The following is a 7145-nucleotide window of genomic DNA, read 5'->3' on the forward strand; positions in this document are numbered from 1 at the left end:
ATATATATACACACACACATACATGTTTGTATACATATATAAAAAACTGAAAATGACTTATCTTTGTCTGCTAAAGGTCCCTTCCCTTTGCACCTCGCACCCACTTTCTACCACCCACTGTCTACCATCCACTCTACTCCCTTACACTTACACTCTCTACTATCACATCCTCAGATCTCTCAGTTTCTTCCATAGAGCACAAATATTCAGTGCAAATTAGGTGGGGATATAGAGTGTTCATTTTTAAAAGTCTTGTTCACTTTGCTCAGCATTAAGTTTTCTATATTCATCTACTTTGAATCAAACTATAAGATCTCATTATTTCTTCCAGTTGAGTAAAATTCAACAGTATATATGTACCACAGTTTTCCAACCTAGTTGTCAGTTTATGGATGCTTAGAACACCAGAAAATCTCGGGACCAGCAGTTAGCGTAATGGCTATGTCTCTGAGCTCACACGTAGTTGACTGCGGTTCGAGTAGTCCTAGACCTGGTGGCTTAATCTCACGTTGGACAGATGTGCGTGTGTGCCCAAGATCCTGGGAGGAGAATGGAGGAGAAGGGATTGTGGTGTGGCCCTCTGCCCTGGGGGGGTGATTTCTCTCTTTCTGTATCTCTGTCTCTCTTTGTCTTTCTGGTGAGCGCACATTCCCTATAACAAAATCTCTCCAAAAAAAAAAGAAAAAAAAAAAAAGAACACCAGAAAATCCAGATGAGATGAACAAATTTCTAGACATGTACAAGTTACCTAAGCAGAATTGGGATGAAATAGAAGGCCTGACTAGACGAATGGCATGTAATTTGATCAAACCAATAATAAAGTCTCCAATGTCTGTATGGTTTTACTTTTGAATTCTACAAAACTTTTAAAGAAGTGGTAACCCAATTCTCCTCAAATTGTTTCTAAATATTCAAAAGTAAAGGATCCCACACTCATTCTGTGAAGCCTTCATCATCTTGATCCTAAAAACCAGACAAAGACATAACAAAAAAGAAAACTACTGAACAGTATTCCTGATGAACACTGATGCAAAGATTTTCAACAAGGAACTAGCAAACTGAATCCAGCTTCATATTAAGAAGACCAAACACCATGACCAGGTATGCTTTGTCACAGGGATTCAAGGATGGTTCAAAACAATAGGTGTAATATATCACATTAACGGAAAGAAAAACAAAAACCAGAAGATCATATCAATAAATGCAGAACAAGCATTTAATAAAATACAACAGCCATTCATGATCAAGAGTCTCAGCAAAATAAGAATAGAAGGGACATTTTTCAGACAATAAAAGTCATATTCAAACAGGCCCTTTGTGGACATCATACTGAATAGTGAAAACCAGAAAGCTTTCCTACCAAAAACTGGAACAAGACAAGTCTGCCTATTTTCTCCCTCCCCTTCAACATAGTGCTGGAAGTTTTAGCCAATAAAATCAGACAAGAGAGCAAAATAAAAGCCATTCAGATAGGAAAAGAAGAATTTAAATTGTCCCTACTTGCAGATTATGTGATTATAAACAGAGAAAATCCAATAGAATTCATGAAAAACTCCGAGAACTGATAAATAAATTCAGTAAAGTAGCAGGTTACAAAATCAATGTACAAAAATCTATAGCATTTTTATACATGAATGATAAACAGATTGAGACAGAATTGTGGCTGTTTACAGTAGCCACAAAATGAATAAGGTACCCAGGAATAAACCTAGGAGATGAAAACTACTACAGGAAAACTACTAAAACAAACAAAAAAATTGAGTATAAAACACACACACACACAAAAAAAAAAAAAAAAAGAAAGAAAAAAGACACCCCATGTTCTTGGATTGGAAGAATCAATGTAATCAAAATGAAAGTTTGACTCAAATTAATTTACATATTCAATGCTATCCCAACTCAACTGCCTGTGACATTCTTCACAGAAATAGAAAAATCAATTGTTAAATTTGTCTGGAATCATAAGACATAAGAAGTCTTGTATTTCCAAGGTACTACTTTGCAAAAAGAAAAAAATAGGAAGCCTCTCACTACCTGACTTAAAAATGTATTGCAATGTGGTGATAAGAAAAACAGCATGGTACTGGCACAGAAGTAGACACATAGACCAATGGAACAGAGTAAAAATTACAAAAATATACCCCAAACCAAACAACCAGCTTATCTTTGATGAAGGGTACCAGAAAATGCAACAGAGAAAAAAAAATTCAGCAAATGGTACTGGAAGAACTGGATAGTCACCTGAAGAAAAATGAAACTGAACATCTTTTTCTCATCATTAACAAGAATCAACTCAAAATGGATCAAAGATTTAAACATAAACCTCAAACTATAAAACTACTAGTAGAAAATGTAGGAGAAATTCTTGAAGACATTGGTATTGTCAGAGATTTCTTAAATAAGACCCCTAAAGCATAGGCAAAACCAAAAATAGGTTATTAGAATTACATCAAGTTAAAAAGCTTTGTCACAGCAAAGGAAACAATAATTAGAGTGAAAGACAGCCTTTGAAATGGGAGAAAATATTCACAAATCATTCTGCAGACAAGGGATTGATATCTAGAATATGTAGGGGACTCAAACACTTACTCATTAAAACAAATCCAATTAAAAGTGGGCAAATGTAGCCAGCAGATGGCATAGCAGTGGAGTTACATTGCTGGACCTCATATGGCCTACTGTAGTTCCAGTCCCAGACCTGGGGACTTGAAAATTATGCATGGCAGGTATGCATGCATGCCCAAGAGTCCAGGATGAGAATGGAGGAGAAGAAATTGTGGCATTGCCATCCCTCTTAGGGAGTTATTATCATCCATAGTACTTTCATCTGAGCTCTACAGAAGAAGTTGTTTTCCATGAAGGCCGCTGTAGTTACTTCCCTCCATCCATGATCTATATCATTTCCATATTTTCCAGACTACCTAGGGCATTTAAGTCCAATAGTCTTCCCTGCCCTCACCACTTCGATTTTCCTGAGCGCCACCAACTTCTTCTCACACGTGCATTGCTATTTGCTATTTCATGTATATAATATCCAACTTGCTCCTTTCGATCTAATTTTCTAAACATTCACTGTGAGAATCCAACCAAGATTCCTATAAGGGAGCAGTGATTTTTAGCTTTGAGTGAGTTTAATAATAAATGTTATACAATTAACGGTTTTTTTGTTTGTTAGGTTTTTTTTGTTTTTTTGTTTTTGCTAGAGGGCACGCATGCTCACCAGAGAGAGACATAGAGAAAAAGAGAAGAAAAGTGAAAAAGCACTCCCATTCCTCCCCAAGTGGGATGGTCACAAAACAACCCCTTCTTTTCTATTCTTCTCTCAGGATTTGGACACATGTGCACATGTGCCCAGTATGTTTTTCAAGCCACTGAGTCAGGATTTGATTGTGAAATTGGCCATGTGGTATCCAGCACCTTAACCCCTTCACCACCTGCTGGCCCTATAATTAACCTTTTAAGAACTTGGATCTAAGCACATTCAGATACCTCCCTAAATTTAGTAAACCCTACATTTTTTTCAATAGAAGAAAGCAAGAGAAAATAAATTTATTTTCTCAAGAGCTAAAAGTAATACACAACATATATCTATGTCTAGCATTTTATAAAAAATACATTTAAATTTAAATTTGTATTATATATGTATGAGTATATATGTACATACATATTATATTTATATATGTATTTTATACATATGTGTATATATGTGTGTGTGTGTGTGTGTGTGTATATTTATATATATAGCATATATATATATACAGAGAGAGAGAGAGAGAGCGCTAAACAAAACAAACAGTGAGAAATAGTTGAGTTATTTTAGGATGTATCTACCCCTTGCCAATCATTACTCTGTATCTGTTGTTTTTTCTGGCAGGCCAGCATCTTCGTCATGTTCCTTGTTTTTTTTTGGAGAAGTTTTCGCTATAGGGCGTGTGTGTTTACCAGACAGATAGAGACAGAGAGACAGAAAGCGAGAAATCACCCCCCAGGGGAGATGACCACGCCACAATCCCTTCTCCTCTATTCTCCTCTTGGGATCTTGGGCACGCATGCACACGCGCCTGGCGTGAGTTTTAAGCCACCGGGTCTGGGACGTGAACCGCGGTCGACTACATGAGAGTCCAGCGACATAGCAATTACGCTAACTGCTGGTCCCCATCATGTTCTTTGTTCATCCATATGACCAGAAACACCTTATTTCTATAACAATATTCTGCAAATTCTTTTCTCATAAGTTTGACTAAGGTCCCACAGGCTAGCTATGGTATTGTCCGTTTATTTTCGTAGGCTGTTGAGATTTAATGAAAGGTGATTTCCCCAAAATCGACCAATGATTTTCTTCTTTCACACCAGGATTATTCTACATAAAACAAAAGCAACATAAGAGTAAGTTTTTGTCTTTCCTTTTGCTCATTTTGGCCACTATAATACAAAGCTGAAAACATGTGTACAGAACTATAAAAGAGAAGGTAGTGTATAGCTTTTGAAAAAGTATAAAAATTAATGAATAAATACTTTGGTCTTAAATTTTATTATAGGGATAACTTTTTCTGCAAATGGGCAGTATTGACGAATGTATGTTACATGAATTCATAAATTGATAATGTGAAACAGTATAATAAGTGAAGCTTACAATTTCATATTTAATCCAAAAATCAAACAAAAACAGCTCATTTTCCTTTTGGTTTTAAGCAAAGCTATATAATTTACTGATTTAATAAAGTATCGATAAGTCGTTGAAAATCTGTAAGAACTTTCTGAGGCATTCTCCTTAATTCTATATTAGCTTCCCTTAAAGTTTAATATGTTTACTTTCATCAGTCACTCCAGTAACATAATTGTTGCTCAGTCTCAAATGGTTCTTGGGTAGAGAAAGATCTTTTATTTCTTCTTGTTAAAGTGTAGGAAATTGTTTCCATGTGGTATCTCTTACTAGAGATTTTGGTCAAAGAGGATGCTATTCAACAACAGTCTGACCTCTGACTCCTCCAAGAGATTCCCTGGAAATATTCATAAATACTGGAAATAAATATTCACAGGCACAGCCTATCAAGTATTAAAACTGATTCTAGTCACTCTCAATTATGTGTCTTTGGGATTTCATGAATATAAAATTTTAATTTCTCATTCTCATTTGTTTCTCATTTTAAACATTTTAAAATCTTGCTATTCTATTAAAAATGGAAGAGTGTCCCGAAAGAACATCTGGGACTCTTTTAACTAATCTAATTTTCTTAGGTTATTTTACTATTAATCAATTAAGAAGTGGTGGTGCCCTTTATGCTGAAATTCTGTGTGATCATTTTGCAAGCTCCTTTATTTTCTCAATTTAATTTTTTTTTAAAATAACTCCAATGTCTCCAATTAGTATCATCTCAACAAATAATTAATTTTACTTTCAGAATAAGTAGCTTCAGTTAATCACAGTTCTAGTCAACTGGAAGAATTCATTGCTAACATAGGGTTGACAGGAACATGGATTCATAAAGAAGGTCAGAATTTAGATTTGAGCTGTACTTTAAAACATTTCTTTTGGGTTAGTGAAAAAAGGTTGATGAAGTTTCACATGAGCAACAATAAAATGCCTTCATGAATGCTTGCATGCTAAGAACAACCTGAGGAATAGTGTACATTACAGAATAAATAATCAAGTTACTTCGAATTACATGAGAACCATTCTTAAAAAGGAATCATAACTATTGCCTGTTATTGACAGAAAAGACTATAAAATTTTAAAGAAATAATCTTACAGGATAAATATAATAGAAGTCCAAACTTATTTTTAACAAGTTAAAGTATTTTGTAAATCCCATTTGAATAATAAATGTGTACTTATAAAACTGCAATCATTTAATTTAAAATTAGTAGTATGCAGATAATCTACATAATTGTTTAAATTCCTTATATAAATCTCTTCTACTACATTTCTTTTTTTTTTTTTTTTGGAGAGGTTTTTGCTATAGGGCACGTGCACTCGCCAGACAGACAGAGACAGAGAGATAGAAAGCGAGAAATCAACCCACAGAGGGGATGGCCATGCCGCAATCCCTTTTCCTCCGTTCTCCTCTCGGGATCTTGGGCACACACGCACACGTGCCTGGCGTGAGTTTAAGCCACCGGGTCCGGAACTCGAACAGCGGTCGACTACGTGGGAGTCCAGCGACATAGCCATTACGCTAACTGCTGGTCCTTCTTCTACTACATTTCAACTAAAAGGTAGTTGCAGTGGTTAAAAAAAAAAAAAAAAAAAAAAAAAAAGCCTGGCTATGTCGCAGCATTAAAATATTTTAAGTTTTAATAACTGAGATATAAAGGCATCAGTAAAGAATTAAGAATGTGTTTCTTGGGGAACCAGCAGTTAGCGTAATGGCTATGTCGCTGGACTCCCACGTAGTCGACAGTGGTTCGTGTCCCGGACCCGGTGGCTTAAAACTCACGCCAGGCGCGTGTGCGTGCGTGCCCAGGATCCCGAGAGGAGAATGGAGGAGAAGGGATTGCGGCGTGACCATCCTCCCTGGGGGGTGATTTCTCGCTTTCTGTCTCTAATGTCTATCTCTGTCTGTCTGGCGAGCGCACACGCCCTATAGTGAAAATCTCTCAAAAAAAAAAAAATGTGTTTCTTTATACATTTCAAGAATCTTGACTTTCTGAGATAGCACATGGTAATAGTTACATCGCTGGACTCACATGTAGTTGACCGGGGTTCAAGTCCCAGACTCAGTGGCTTTAAACTCATGCCAGGAGCATGTGCATGCATGTCCAAAATCCCGAGAGGAGACTAGAGGAGAGGAGACTGTGGTGTGGCCATTTCCCTGGGGGGGTGACTCTCCATCTCTCTCTGTCTCTCTGGTGAACACACACACCCTGTAGCAAAAATTTCTTTCAAAATGAAGAATCTCACCTTTTTGTGTGTGTTGCGGTAAAGGAAATTAAAAATAAATGCTGTGTGTTACTTAAACTTTCTTTCACTTGAGTGACAAAGAGATTTTGTGTATATAACTGGAAGAGACTGATGCTACATATAAAAATCAAATTTATTTTCTTTTGTGTTTCAAAATCTGAAAAATATAATTTGCTACATCTTAACATTTATATTGAGCATATTCTTAAGAGATAGATAACAATTTGGGGGGGGGGATTCTTAC

The sequence above is a fragment of the Tupaia chinensis genome, unplaced genomic scaffold (genome assembly GCF_000334495.1).
Source record: "Tupaia chinensis unplaced genomic scaffold, TupChi_1.0 Scaffold143648_1, whole genome shotgun sequence".
Taxonomy (NCBI): Eukaryota; Metazoa; Chordata; class Mammalia; order Scandentia; family Tupaiidae; genus Tupaia; species Tupaia belangeri.